The sequence below is a fragment of the Cyprinus carpio genome, chromosome B22, assembly GCF_018340385.1.
Source record: "Cyprinus carpio isolate SPL01 chromosome B22, ASM1834038v1, whole genome shotgun sequence".
Lineage (NCBI taxonomy): Eukaryota > Metazoa > Chordata > Actinopteri > Cypriniformes > Cyprinidae > Cyprinus > Cyprinus carpio.
This window is the reverse complement of record NC_056618.1, coordinates 3,688,627-3,701,887: the sequence shown is the minus strand read 5'-3', so window position 1 is coordinate 3,701,887 and position 13,261 is coordinate 3,688,627. Positions and strand designations below refer to the sequence as shown.

Below are 13,261 nucleotides of genomic sequence, written 5' to 3'. Positions count from 1 at the left end.
ACTGGTAAAGCTTATTTATTAACAAATATACATTTTCATCTTGTTTCATATCTACAGGCTCAAAGCAGGTAAAAAAAAAAGAACCTTTATGACTGCAGAAACTCTTTCTCATACACGCTAAAAAAAAAAAAAAAGTATTCGTTCTCTCTCTGAGGCGTCTGAACGTGATATCGAGCTGTCACTGATCTGAGGTCAGTCCGCTGTGCTGAATCGCTGCTGTTGCCTGGGTGATCGCCTCCTCTAACGTCTGCTGATCTTCTAACTGTATGTACACAACCAATACACACAAACAGTTCAACGAGATATTCTCACTATGTAGTATGCCAATATGGCGTACTATTTATGATAAAATGTTAAAGTTTTTAAAACGTGTTGACAACACAAAAGCGATCAATACGAGGCCAAAAACTGCCATGTGAAGTAATAATAAGTATAAGGTAATTATTTTAGCTAAAATGTTAACACATATGTAACACAAACATACTTTGAAAATACATGGACTATCCCATCACCACTGATGTACATTTAGCGTGTGGTATTTTAATTAGAGCATTTAGTCGTGTTTTCGTACCTGTACTGCGATCTGTGTGCCGTTTTCTGTTGCTAGCAGCGCCACCTGCTGGTACGGCGACGCATTTCACTTCATTCATGATGCCATTTGACGTTACTATGGCAACCGGCGGGAACGAACACAGTTAGCGATTTGAGCTCTGATGACCTCGCGCGACACCGTCCATCCCATAATACTCACCGGCTGCAGCTCTTTGCCATCTGTAACCATGGTGACCTGCTGCCCACCGGTGGTTCCGTCCTGGGTCACCATGGTGACGGCCGTGCCGAGCACCTGCAGGTGTGAGCTGATGTCGTCGTCGGTTTCATATGGTGACTTTGTAATCACATTTACGTTCGAATTCATGCCTCAAAAACCTCTGCGTCTTGTGGGCCAAAATTGTTCATAAGTGCCTTCCGAAATTCGGTGAAAGTTGAAGCAAGTCAAGAGAAATTATAGAAAAGACATACCGGCGTCCTCCACGGTATAGAAAGTCTCCGTGCGCGGTTGGCGCTTGTGCATAGCTAGCGTTGACAGTCTGTCCCTGTATGTTTCCCGCAATGGCTATAGGTGTTTTCGTCTTGCAGTGCGTGTGGACCCACGTGGGATGCTTATAAAGACCTGGATACATCCGTAAAACGCTCTTCCCACAGCCGGGAACCGTACACAGATACCGCTTCTCACCTTGAGACAGCAACAGAACGATGAATGACAGTACACTAAAGAACCCGATACACTATAGCGATAACCTAATGGTAACGTCCACACCATAACATTCTTTTTACCTAAGGCTTGTTGCAGTTTTGTTGCCTGGTCCAGCTTTTAAATGCTTGAACTTTTTAAAGTCGTACATCAGCTGGAAAAATCGCAACTAAGAAAAATATGTTTAAATTGAAATACTAAAACTGCTAAATTTAAAAGTGAATATAAATTGAATCTAGTAAACAGAAATGTCAAAAAACTTAAAAAATTACACAAGCACATAAAATTACCAAAACTTGAAATTATAAAATGTAAAAAAAGGTTAATAGTTCTGAAAGCTATTCCCATGATGTTGTTCCTTTGTATCATTTATAGTTGTGGTGTGAAAATATCACTTTTCAGAATTGATATGAATTATTTTGGTGTGATTGCTGGCCGTAACCACTTAAGTTTGTTCGCATTAGTGAAATTTTTTTGCAATAAAACTGCTCACTTGTCAAACAGTTTAGCAATACATGAATTGTCACTTTCAAATACCATGCAGCTTTTGTTGGCTCAACTGGGGCAAATTAAAATTTCTCATGTCAAATGCTTTTTTGCCGTTTGCGCAAAATTCCCAATCGTGCAGATTCCTATTAAGAATTATAAGAGCAGTGGTACATGTGAGCGCTGTTGTACCGGTGTGTATCCTCATGTGGTTTCTTGTAGTTGGTTGCGCTGGCGAAGGCTCTGCCGCAGGACGGCTCCGTGCACAAGTATGGCCGCTCGCCCGTGTTGCGCTTTCGCGTAATGAACCTTACGAATGTTGGAGGTGGTGAAGGAGCGTCCGCAGCCCTCGAACGGACACTTAAACGGCTTCTCGCCTGCAAGAGAAAGACAGTTAGGTCGCTGATTTAAATTTTTTTTTTTTATATATACCGCTTTTAACAATACAGATTGTGTCAAAGCAGCTTTACAGTATTAAATAGGAAAATAGTGTGTCAATAATGCAAAATGACAATAGTAAACACTCAATTTACAGTTAGTGGCAGTTCATCATTGAATACAGTGATGACATCATTAAGCTCAGTTCAGTTTAAATAGTATCTGTGCAATCAAGATGACGATTTCACTGGAAATTTATGCGTTTTACACTCAGTTCGGGTGGTTGTTCGTACCGGTGTGCGTGCGCACGTTTTCTGCGAGGTCTCCGGAGGTTTTGAAGGTTTTGAATTGCACATTCTCTGGCATTTGTAGGGTTTCTCTTTCTCGCCCGTGTGCGTGCGCAGATGGCTCTTGAGGGACCATACCCAGTGGCGAAATCTTTAGCGCAGGATGGCACCTCGCATCGGTACGGACGGGTCACCCGTGTGTGAGCGCTCATGCACCTGCGAAACACACACACAGTTGAGGTCAAAATTTACATCCCCCGTTCAGAATCTGCAAAATGTGAATTTACCAAAACAAGAAGGATCATACACAATGCATGTTATTGTTTATTTAGTACTGACCTGAATAAGATATTTGACATAAAATGTGTACATCTAGTCCACAAGAGAAAATAATAGTTGAATTTATAAAAATTACCCCATTCAAAAGTTTTCATCCCCTTAATTCTTAACATTGTGTTATCTGAATGATCCACAGCTGTGTTTTTGTGTTTAGTGATAGTTGTTCATGAGTGCATTGTTTGTCCTGAACAGTTTAAACTGTCTGCTGTTTCTTACGGAGATTAGGATATGATCTTTTCATGCTGATGACAACTGAGGGACTCATAAATAAATATTACAAAAGGTTTAGCCATTTACTGAAGCTAAAGAAAGAAACAAAATGCATTAGGAGTCAGCTATTACACAAGGTTCAAAACAACTCTGTAATAGTTGTGTTTGAGTCCCTCGGTGGTCCTCGTGGTGTGAATACTTTTGGAATTTGATGATCAGGGTAAATTTAATTTATTTTGTCTTTTGGGAAACATGAAAACTATCTTCTGTAGCATCTGAAGGCCAGCACTAAATAAAAAATATGCTATTTAGGCAAAATAAGAAAAATGCACACACTTCATTCTGTTCAAAAGTTTTACACACCCATTTCGTAATGCATGCTTTGTTCTCTGGAGCATCAGTGAATGTTTTAAAACCTTCTGTAATAGAGTCCCTCAGCTGTTCCTCAGTGTGAAAAGAAGGATCTCAAATCATACAGTCACTGCTGGAAAGGGGTCCAAATACAGAAAAAATGTTGGTAAACCAAAGAATTAGTGGGAGCTGAAGGATTTTTCGGATGAACAGAAGGCAGTTTAAACTGTTCAGGACAAACAAGGGACTCATGAAACAACTATCACAAAACAAAAAAAAAAAAACACAGCAGTGGATCATTTATATAACAACATGGTATTAAGAATCAAGGGGATGAAAACTTTTGAACGGGGTCATTCATATAAACTCAACTACTATTTTCTCATATGTACACATTTTATGTCTTACGTGTTCTTACTCAGGTCAGTATCAAATAAACATAACATGCATTTTTGTATGATCCCTCTTATTTTGGTAAAATAATTCACATTTAGCAGATTCTGAAATGGGGATGGTTAAACTTTTGACCTCAGCTGTACACACAGCTGAGAGACTCTTGAGGCCTGCTCTGGCCCAGTGCATTGTGGGAAGCTCTGTACCTTCAGATGGTGTGCTGTGGTGTAATATCGGCCGCAGCCCGTGTGTCCACCAGCGGGAACTCTTCTCTCCAACCGGCTGGACTTTACCAGAGCTCCAGACCTTCCCCTCAAACATCAGCTGACAAACACCAAACGTTATACAGACAATTATATACTCACAATGCATCTATCTGTTTAAATAAATAAACAAATTAAAGTATTTAAATTAAAATAAAGAAATAAACTATCTATATAAACAAAGCGGTATTGTTATTGTAAAATTAGCAATCTACCTGACTATCTATCAAAATCAATCAATTATCTATATAAATAAACATTGGTTAATAAAATCAGTTATCAAACTAAATAAGCAAAATCAAATAATCGTTTTTTAAATAATAAAAACAAATAAAATCAATAAATTATCTATTATACTGTCTGTATCTTAACAAATTAATAAAATAATTTATCTTAACGAATAAAGATATAAATAAAATCAATTAATAATTTAAATAAATAAAAAATCAATAAATGATCTATTTGTGATTTAAATAAACAGAAATAAGTGTACTTAATAATTTGTCTGTCTGTCACACCTGTATGCTGGTCTGCTCCGCTCCGTTTGTGTTCTCCATGTTTTCATCGACCTCGACCTCTGACCCCGTCAGCTGAGCCACATCAAATCAAACATAAGTTATGAAGAACATAAAATCGTTTGAGTGTTAACAAAAATTACATGTTAAGGGGCCTTTGAACTGTTTTATTTTTTCACACCTTATGGTTGCATGACTAATTATCTGAATGCATAAAACTATTTTTATTTTTATTTATCCTTACAACAGCATTATGAAATTCTGTGTTGTTTATTTACATTTTTCTGGTTCGATCGAATGAAAGCACAAAACATGAAAATGAAACAAATGTTATTGTTTTTGGCCAAATAAATGGGATTTGTGTTAGGTAGTCAAATTAAACATAGAAGAAAATATTGTGTGATGATTCCTTAAAAAATCAAAGTAGCAGTGGCCCAGCTGTATACTTACATTCTACTGAATGATATTAATACATTTCTTCCACAATTTCTTCAAGTTAAACCAAACTTTTATTTTGAACGGGCACCCATAATGACAGCAGTTTTTACTCAAATGAAAGGGTAAAAACGCTCAGGGATTGACCTATTAGTGTAGTTCTGGGGATGCTGTTCGTGTATTTATATACTTATTCAGTGAGACTACAGACACCGCGAGCAATGCGCATTTCAATTTGTGTGAAGTAAACAAAACCGTGCGTCTGCGCCATTCATTCACACAGAGACACGCAGAACATGAGCGATTCATATCTAAAATGCTTTTCTTGCAGCTTAACATTCACAGATTCAGTAGTCTACATCACGATTTGATCGAAGTGTAATGACATACTTTTAATGCATCCAAACTTTGGCAAATTGCATGAAATTCCGCGTTAAAATGTAAACGAAATTTTTATGACTGGATTCCATGATTCCGTCCACGTTTTCCGCATCGCGCAAATAATATAGCCATAACATTTTCTGCAGTGGAAATTGTGCAAAAGGCTGGGATCGTGCAATTTATTTACGTTCCCGCACTTAAATCTTTTTAAATCACATTAAAATGCAAACGCAGGAAATGCACACGTCTTATCGATACCCGTATCTTGAAAACTTGCAACCAGTTTTTGTTACCCAACCCTAAAAATCACGGCTAGCGTGTAGCATGTGTAGTCGGACCTTGCTAGCATAGCTCTCCAGCGTGGCGATGGCCTCGGCGTTTAGCTCCACAGCGCCGCCCCGTTCTGGTGGTGGATGTACGCCGTGCTGCCGTCCTCCAGCTCAACGGCCTCCACGGCACCGGGGTCGAAGCCGTCGTCACACACAGAGGTAAGAGGTCAAGCCTGACGCTCAGGAACTCGGTGCATGTAAGAGTGTTAGCGTAATGGGCACCTTTAGGTGTGTGATGAATGAAGGCCGTGGTCCCGTCATCCAACTGCAAAACGCCTGACCATCCTCAAATGCCAGCGACTCTAAAAACACAAAAACACACACACAAAACAAAAAAAACAAAAGCAAAACGAGTAAAAAACACAACAACACACAACACTCGGATTGTTATTTATTTTTTTCCAGATTCTCACATTTTCAATTTTTTCTGGATTCCATTTTTAATTTTTAAATTAAGTTTTTATTTACAAAAAGCATGTCTAATTAGTTAAAAACTTTAAACATCAATTACAAGTTGTTGTTTTTTTTTTATTACCATGTTTAGGGCCCTATGAAAGGTTTTTTTTCCCACCCTATACGTTTGTTACCAAATTCTGTGTTTTAGAATGCATACAAACAATTTTAATTTATTTCTTACAATAGCCTTTTGAAATGTTTTTTCTTTAGACGTTCTTTGTTGTGGTATTTACATTTTTTTTGTGTTTCATCAAATGCAAATGCATAAAATGAATTATTGTTAAACATTACTTATCTTTTTATTAATTAAAATTAATTAATTTTTTTGGGCAAATAATGGTGTACCACAAATATATATTTTTTGCATTCCCATTCGCTCAAATAAGCAAAAGAGAAACGACTCCCTGACAGTGTTTTCATGACTTTCAGTCCAAGGAAATAAAGTTGAGAGACTGATAACAGCAGTCAGAAGAGAAAACAAATGTCAAATTTACCATTCCTCCACAGACGCTGCGTTAGAAACACCCTAACATTGGCTTAACTAGTATTTTTGTAATTTTATATGCAAAGATGATATAATACAAAGTATAGACCAATTTGGAGTAGACGTCACAGTTACGTCACTTGCAGCTGCGTGCGCATTTTGGTGGCATAAAAACACTGGTAACAAGTGGAGAGAAACGGGTAAAACCCATGGAATAAAAGAAAAAGTGTTTTGTTGTGCCTTTGGATGTAATTCTTATAGAATATTGGTTTGTCAAACGACGCCACATGTGGCAGTTCATTCAGATTTTGTTGCTGATTTGAAACTTATAATTTAATTGTGAGTTCATAGGACAGTTTTTGAGATTTCAGGATTCCCCCATTCATTAAGATAGGACTTCGTCTTGTTTGAGCTGCCCGGAGGTGTTGCAAATATGGCCGCCGAGTGAACTGACTTCCCTTGACTTTGGTATCACACTTGCTCAGTGGCGTCACACACACCTTTCTGCTGGACGCTGACGTGCTGAATGAACGCCGTGGTCCCGTCCTCCAGCTGAACCGTGTTTCCCTCCATTAGACTCCCATCTGAACATCACAACACCATCAGATCTCTTACACCACCACTGTCACTAACAATTATTTGGGTAATCGAGTAATCAGTCGATTATTCTGACGATTAATCAATTAATCGGATAATTATATTTTTTTTTTTGAAGACTTAAGCGAACAATAGCCTTTAAAATGACTTAAAATACTAGTGCTGTCAAACAATTAATCGCAATTAATTCTGATATAATTTATATTCTTAATAAATGTATGTAATATAAACACAGCATGTACACAGCACACACACATAGTATGTAAACAAAATCTTTTATTTTGGATGTGATTATTCGTGACAGCACTAGTTATAATACTAATACTATGTGCATATTTCTATGAGATTGTCTCACCACTGATGGTCTGCTGTATGTAAGCGGTGGATCCCGTCGCTCAGTGCCACTGCCTGAAGCCCCAAACCCTCCATCATCTCACTGCAGCTCTGAACACACACACACACACATTACACCTTAAACACAGCCGCGTCACACAACTATACACATGTACAGTCAGCATCTGACACCTCACACCTCAAATACAGCAGTCAGAGAACAATACAATTTGACCGATGTGTGAAAATGTTTTAAGCAGAATCGCTGAGTTCGTTTCAAATATGTAAAGCGTTTAGATTTCACACGCCATCTTGGCTACATTTACCGTTATTCGGGGAATTGTCCGTAGACAAAATCAACCACAATCTGGAGTTTTGCGCAAAATGTTGGTCATGAGAATCATCAGGTTGACCGACAGAAACCTGCTTGGTTTTTACAGTGACACGTACAGTGGGATATTTTGCCGCGCACCCAACTCCGAACTAACCTACTGTGCATTTTTGACATTGCTTAATTTATATTCAGCATTTCAGGTTCGTTAAGTTCAAGATTATTTTAATTTTAACGAAGCTGATTTTCCTTTCAAATTCTCATGATCGCATTGCTTAAAATTAATTATTATTAAAATTGTATTTTGTTGATCATGACAGTATTTATCTAGATTTGAATAACTAAAATGTATTGTAGTAATAAAATGTAATAAAACCAATGATCGTTTTATCGGTCTAAATAAAGCAATAAATAAAATCAATAAATTGGGACATTATTATGAAGTATTTTTTCTCCCAAATTCTCATGATCACAGTGCAAAAAAAAACACCACACAAAAAAAGATTATAATTTAATTTGTTTTATCTTGTATTTGTTGTATTTGCTTTAATTTATGTTGATTTTAATTAAAAAATATATTTTATTGTACTTATAAAATTACTTGCAATAGAAAATATTGAGAATTACAAAACACCCAGCAGTTTATTTTTAGTAGTTTAAGTACTAAACATGCTAAAACTATTTAATAGAATAATAATTAAAAAAACTAACATGACGAAAGCACAAAATTACTTAAAGTTAATTGATTTCAAACACTTTAAGTGTAAATCGTTTAGCTTTCACACGCCACTTATACCGTTATTCATCGAAATTTACGAAATCTACAACGCGATCTAAATGTTGGTTCAGGTGAATTTGATCAACGTTGACCAACAGAAATCTCGACTCTGATTTTAAAGTTATTCTGTGTTTGCTGCGTTGTAGATTGGATATTTTGCCGCGAAATCACGGCCGCGCCAACTACCGAACTTTTTGGCGTTGCTTAGCAACAGAAGTTGACTACAATAAATCCAGCAGACACTGGTGCTGTTGCTAAGCAACATACGGTCCAGTTGAGTTTCAAAATAAGTTAAAAGCACCATATTTGCGCTGCTGCAAAACACACAAAAAAGTACCATGGTGCTACCACGTTTTTCCACGTGTACCGAGGTAATACCGTGGTGTGTTCGAGGAACCCGGGAGCACCGTGTACATCACTTGGAACATGATTCTGGCGATAATACGTCTCGTGGTACTACCACAGTACTTGTTAGTGTTTTTACAGCGCAGAGAACGCAGACACGGGCGCGCACAGCCGCAGGCCTCGTGTCCACCAAAAAAAAAAGCAAACTCACGCTCACTCCACTCACTCACTCACAGACACCACACAAACGCGCACAAACACACACACAGACGGACAGAGCGCGGGATAACGCCACGAATAATGGTCGAGCCTGTGCGTGTGTCTGCAGCGCTGCTGTGTGTCCGCCACTATCCCATCATTCTCTCTCGGGCAGCAGCAGCAGCGCAGGTTGGGATACTCACCACCCGCCTAGCGGCCCGAACATGCACCGCGACAACGCGATCACGCGGCGGACGCAGCGCCTCGGTCCTTCCGGCAGGCGGCGCTCAGACAGGAAACTGTGAGATTAATGGACAAGCAGCTTTGTTTGGAAACCGTTTTTTGGTGCCATAAATGACCCTGTGAGCACAAAACCAGTCATAATTGTTAATTTTTAATGAATTAAATAACCTCTCCATTGATATATGTTTGTTAGGAGGACAATATTTGAAAAAATCTGCATCTGAGGGAGCAAAAAAATCTAAATATTGAGAAAATCATCTTTAAAGTTCAAATGAAGCTCTTAGCAATGCCTATTACTAATCAAAACTGAAGTTTTGATATATTACGGTAGGAACTTTACTAAATATCTCATGAACATGATCTTTACTTAATATCCTAATGATTGTTTGGCATAAAACAGAGAAATGTTATAATTGTGACCCATACAATGTATTTTTGTCTATAGGCTACAAACTATACCTGTGGATACTTATGACCTAATTAATGGTTGAAAGAAGTACGTTAAAGAGGCTTTCGCTGCAGAACCTAGAGTAAAGCTCTGATAATTAATAAATGAGCACGATTATTACATCCAGAGGAATAAAATGAAAATCAAGCATGAGAAATAGCTGTTGTAGCATCTCTATAATGTATAATTGTTTTGTTATAAGTGTTAAAGATTCTTTTCTGTTAATGATAGTAAATACTAAAATACATATAATACAAATAATAATGACATTAAATGATAGAGTGTTTGTATATAAAAGCCCCGTGGTTTTGAGCCACAGAGCGCCTCCTGCCGTCAACACAGAGACTCACATCCGGTCCTCACCTCTCACTTTTCCCCCTTCCGGCCGCGATCCCGCGTTTCTGCTCTAATAAATAACGGGATCCAGAAGAAGGAAGTGTTCTTCACGGCACTTCACCCCGATTTTCCTTTTCTATTAGCCCTCCGAGCTATTATGTTTGCATAGAAAGCACTTAACACTGAAGGGACTACACTGATAATTAGTCACTAAGCTGACGATACTCGTCTTTTTCTTAATAATGATTCACAAGTTTATGTTGTTATTTTGTGTGAAATATATCGTCTGGTAAACAAATCACTTTTTCACTGAATGGACGATCAAAATATCTTTCTTTGTTTCTGATTTGTCCCCTTTGCTTTCCTGATTTCTGTTGTATTTCTCACACTTCAATACCCCCCCACTGAGTCTGGATTTAGAGCAGCATTAGAAATTATTAAATCACCATCATTCACTCCAAATGTGACGAACAATCACATAAATCACACGCAGCAGTTTACGAACAGCAGCTTTTGTTTACTGTGTAAATCAACAATCAACATAAATCTCTGAATCATATTAGTAAATCTGCATCTTATTCTCATTATTTACGATGATTAAACTCCAGAGGACAAAAAATAATAAACATTGGCTATATTAAACCGGTCTGACGGGGATGACGTCATCGGCAGATGACCAACATTTAAAGTGCTCTGATTGGCTGATCGCGGAACATGCGCGGGGGGCTTCACATTTCAGGACTGAAATTACATTCATGACAATAAAATAGCATTTTCCGACACGCTCACGTTACTGCGATGCAAAAAAATATTCACCGTCATTACCATAATAAAAAAAAAAAAAAAACCTTAGATTCTCCCTGATAAGTTCTTGTTACCATAATATTACAAAATATTCCTCAATGTCATTACCGTAATACACAAAATAAATCATTCTCATCACCGTAATACACACAAAAATACCAAGTCGTTCTCATTACCATAATGCGAAAAAATAAGAAGATCATTCTCATTACCTTCACCAAAAAAAAAACTAAGATTTGAAAAAAATAATTCTCATTACCATAATGAAAAAATACACCAACAAAAAGATTTACAATAATATGGGAAAATGTTTTAAAAAAATTATAATAAATCTCATTCTTGTTTTCATTATATCAGTTATATTTATGCTCATTACGTTACACCTTTTTTTTTATACCATAACACAAAAAAAAAATTCCACCAAAAATTCTTGTTCTCAGCGCTGTATTACAGAAATAATATTCTTATTTAAATTTAGTCAGTACAACAAATACTACCATAAAATGTTAAAATAATTTACAGTTGACTTTATATATTAACATTAATTTAATTGTATTGTAACGGTAATGAGAATTTATTTGTGTACAGTAATGAGATTTTTCTGTTTTTTTTGGCATCCCAGTAATTGTAGACGAAATGCACTCAATGGTCATGAAAAGACTGTCAAAATGTATTAAAATAGGTTTGATTTTCTTTCATCAAAATTACAGTTTCTCTGAAGTGGAACGTGTTCCCGAGCGTCTGGCCGCGAGGATCAGAGACCAATCTCCGGAGCCGAAGACCCCAGAAACACCAGCGTCTGAGTGCTGATGTCACTTCCTGGAGAGGTGTGAGGCTCGGCGTGGTCAGAGTCTCAGAGCACAGGGGCCGTCACACAGCACTCTCTGAGCTCCAGACGGGAAGAGCTCCAGCAGCCAGAAGCGCGGATCCGCCAACACTGCGCACAGAACAACAACGCGATCAGATCACAGGAGGAGGCAGAAACCATGTCCATCAGCACTGCATTATAAAATATACCTTTATATCCTTATAAAAACACCCAAGACTGCGTGAAGAACACAGACCATAGCTAGATTTCCTGCAGTCGGATTGTTTATAGTCTTTATGTTTTATCACTTAAAATTTCTTTATCTCCGTTGTGTGTTTTATTCAGCGTTAACTGGATACTGTGTCCATATTAGGGATTTCCTGGAGCATTGTCAGTGCTTTACCATTCTGCGATGCATGCGTGGAGTTTCTGCGCGAGAGCACCCTCCGGCTTCCAGTGTGAATTAAACACTCACTACATTACATGTGTGCTCAGTAATGATCACCCCATTCTGGGTAAAAATAGGAAAGATCATACATTTCTCTAAAGAAACAGGATTCCCTGAATTATCGTCATTGATATCGTTATCGCATTAAATACCAGAAAGTATCGTGATTTATTTTTAAGCCCATATGGCCCATCCTTAGAAGCAGCGCAGCAATGAGGAGATGCTCACAGCTCGGAGAGATGTGTCTTTACCCATGTCCCCCGGCTCACAGCCACAGACTGAAGGAGCGGCAGTGGGTTTGGCATCGCTGGACGGGAACAACACGAACCCACGGAGACCCTTCAGCCACCACCAGCCAACCCCACACCTGCACTCTCTTGCAAACAAACAAAAACAAACACCAGACATACATGAGATGGCCATATTATATATATATATATTATATATATTTATATATATATAATATATATATATTTATAAAAAGAAACCTGTGTTCTGACCGTGTGTTGTGTGCTGGTGCTGTCGGTCAGCTGGCAGTGCTGCAGTGTTTGTGCCTGTGTTCTCCAGCAGAGGGCAGAGCTCAGTGTCAGGAAACAGCCCTGGAGAAGCGTTCTCTCTGGGACTCAGACGAGAAACTCCTGAAGCACACACACACACACACACACACAAGCTTCAAACACCACAGATACAGATGCTGATGATCATCTAATAACCGAGGGCTGCTGGTTACCAGAGCAGGGTGAAGTTGGCCGGTGTTTCTCTGAGCGTCTGCGAGAACTGCTCCAGATTTTTTTTTGGACACACGGTGAGACAGAGACTCTCCACCCTGAAACACACACACGTTAACCTCCATCACCACACACATACTGTAGTGTGTGTGTGTGTGTGTGTGTGTGTACCTTGAGCAGCAGGGGCTGTGTGTGTCTGTTGATCCCCGCAGACATGCTCAGCTCCAGCACTGCAGTCCACGTCTTCGCAGGCGGAGCAGTCCCCCGCGGCGTCTGAAGTGCGCCGGACGCCCACCACACTCGTG

The 13,261-nt window shown here is 38.5% G+C and overlaps 1 long non-coding RNA gene and 1 pseudogene across 1 annotated transcript; both read right to left on the bottom strand.

Moving 5' to 3' along the window:
* On the bottom strand, positions 1–8,291 carry LOC109080066 (annotated as a pseudogene).
* Positions 8,292–11,260: 2,969 nt separating this feature from the next.
* LOC122141559 lies at positions 11,261–13,016 on the bottom strand. Its single transcript, XR_006157908.1, has 4 exons — positions 12,959–13,016; positions 12,729–12,866; positions 12,480–12,604; positions 11,261–11,909 (listed from the first exon to the last, which is right to left on the bottom strand). It is a non-coding gene; the product is annotated as an uncharacterized LOC122141559 (long non-coding RNA).
* Positions 13,017–13,261: the final 245 nt, after the last annotated feature.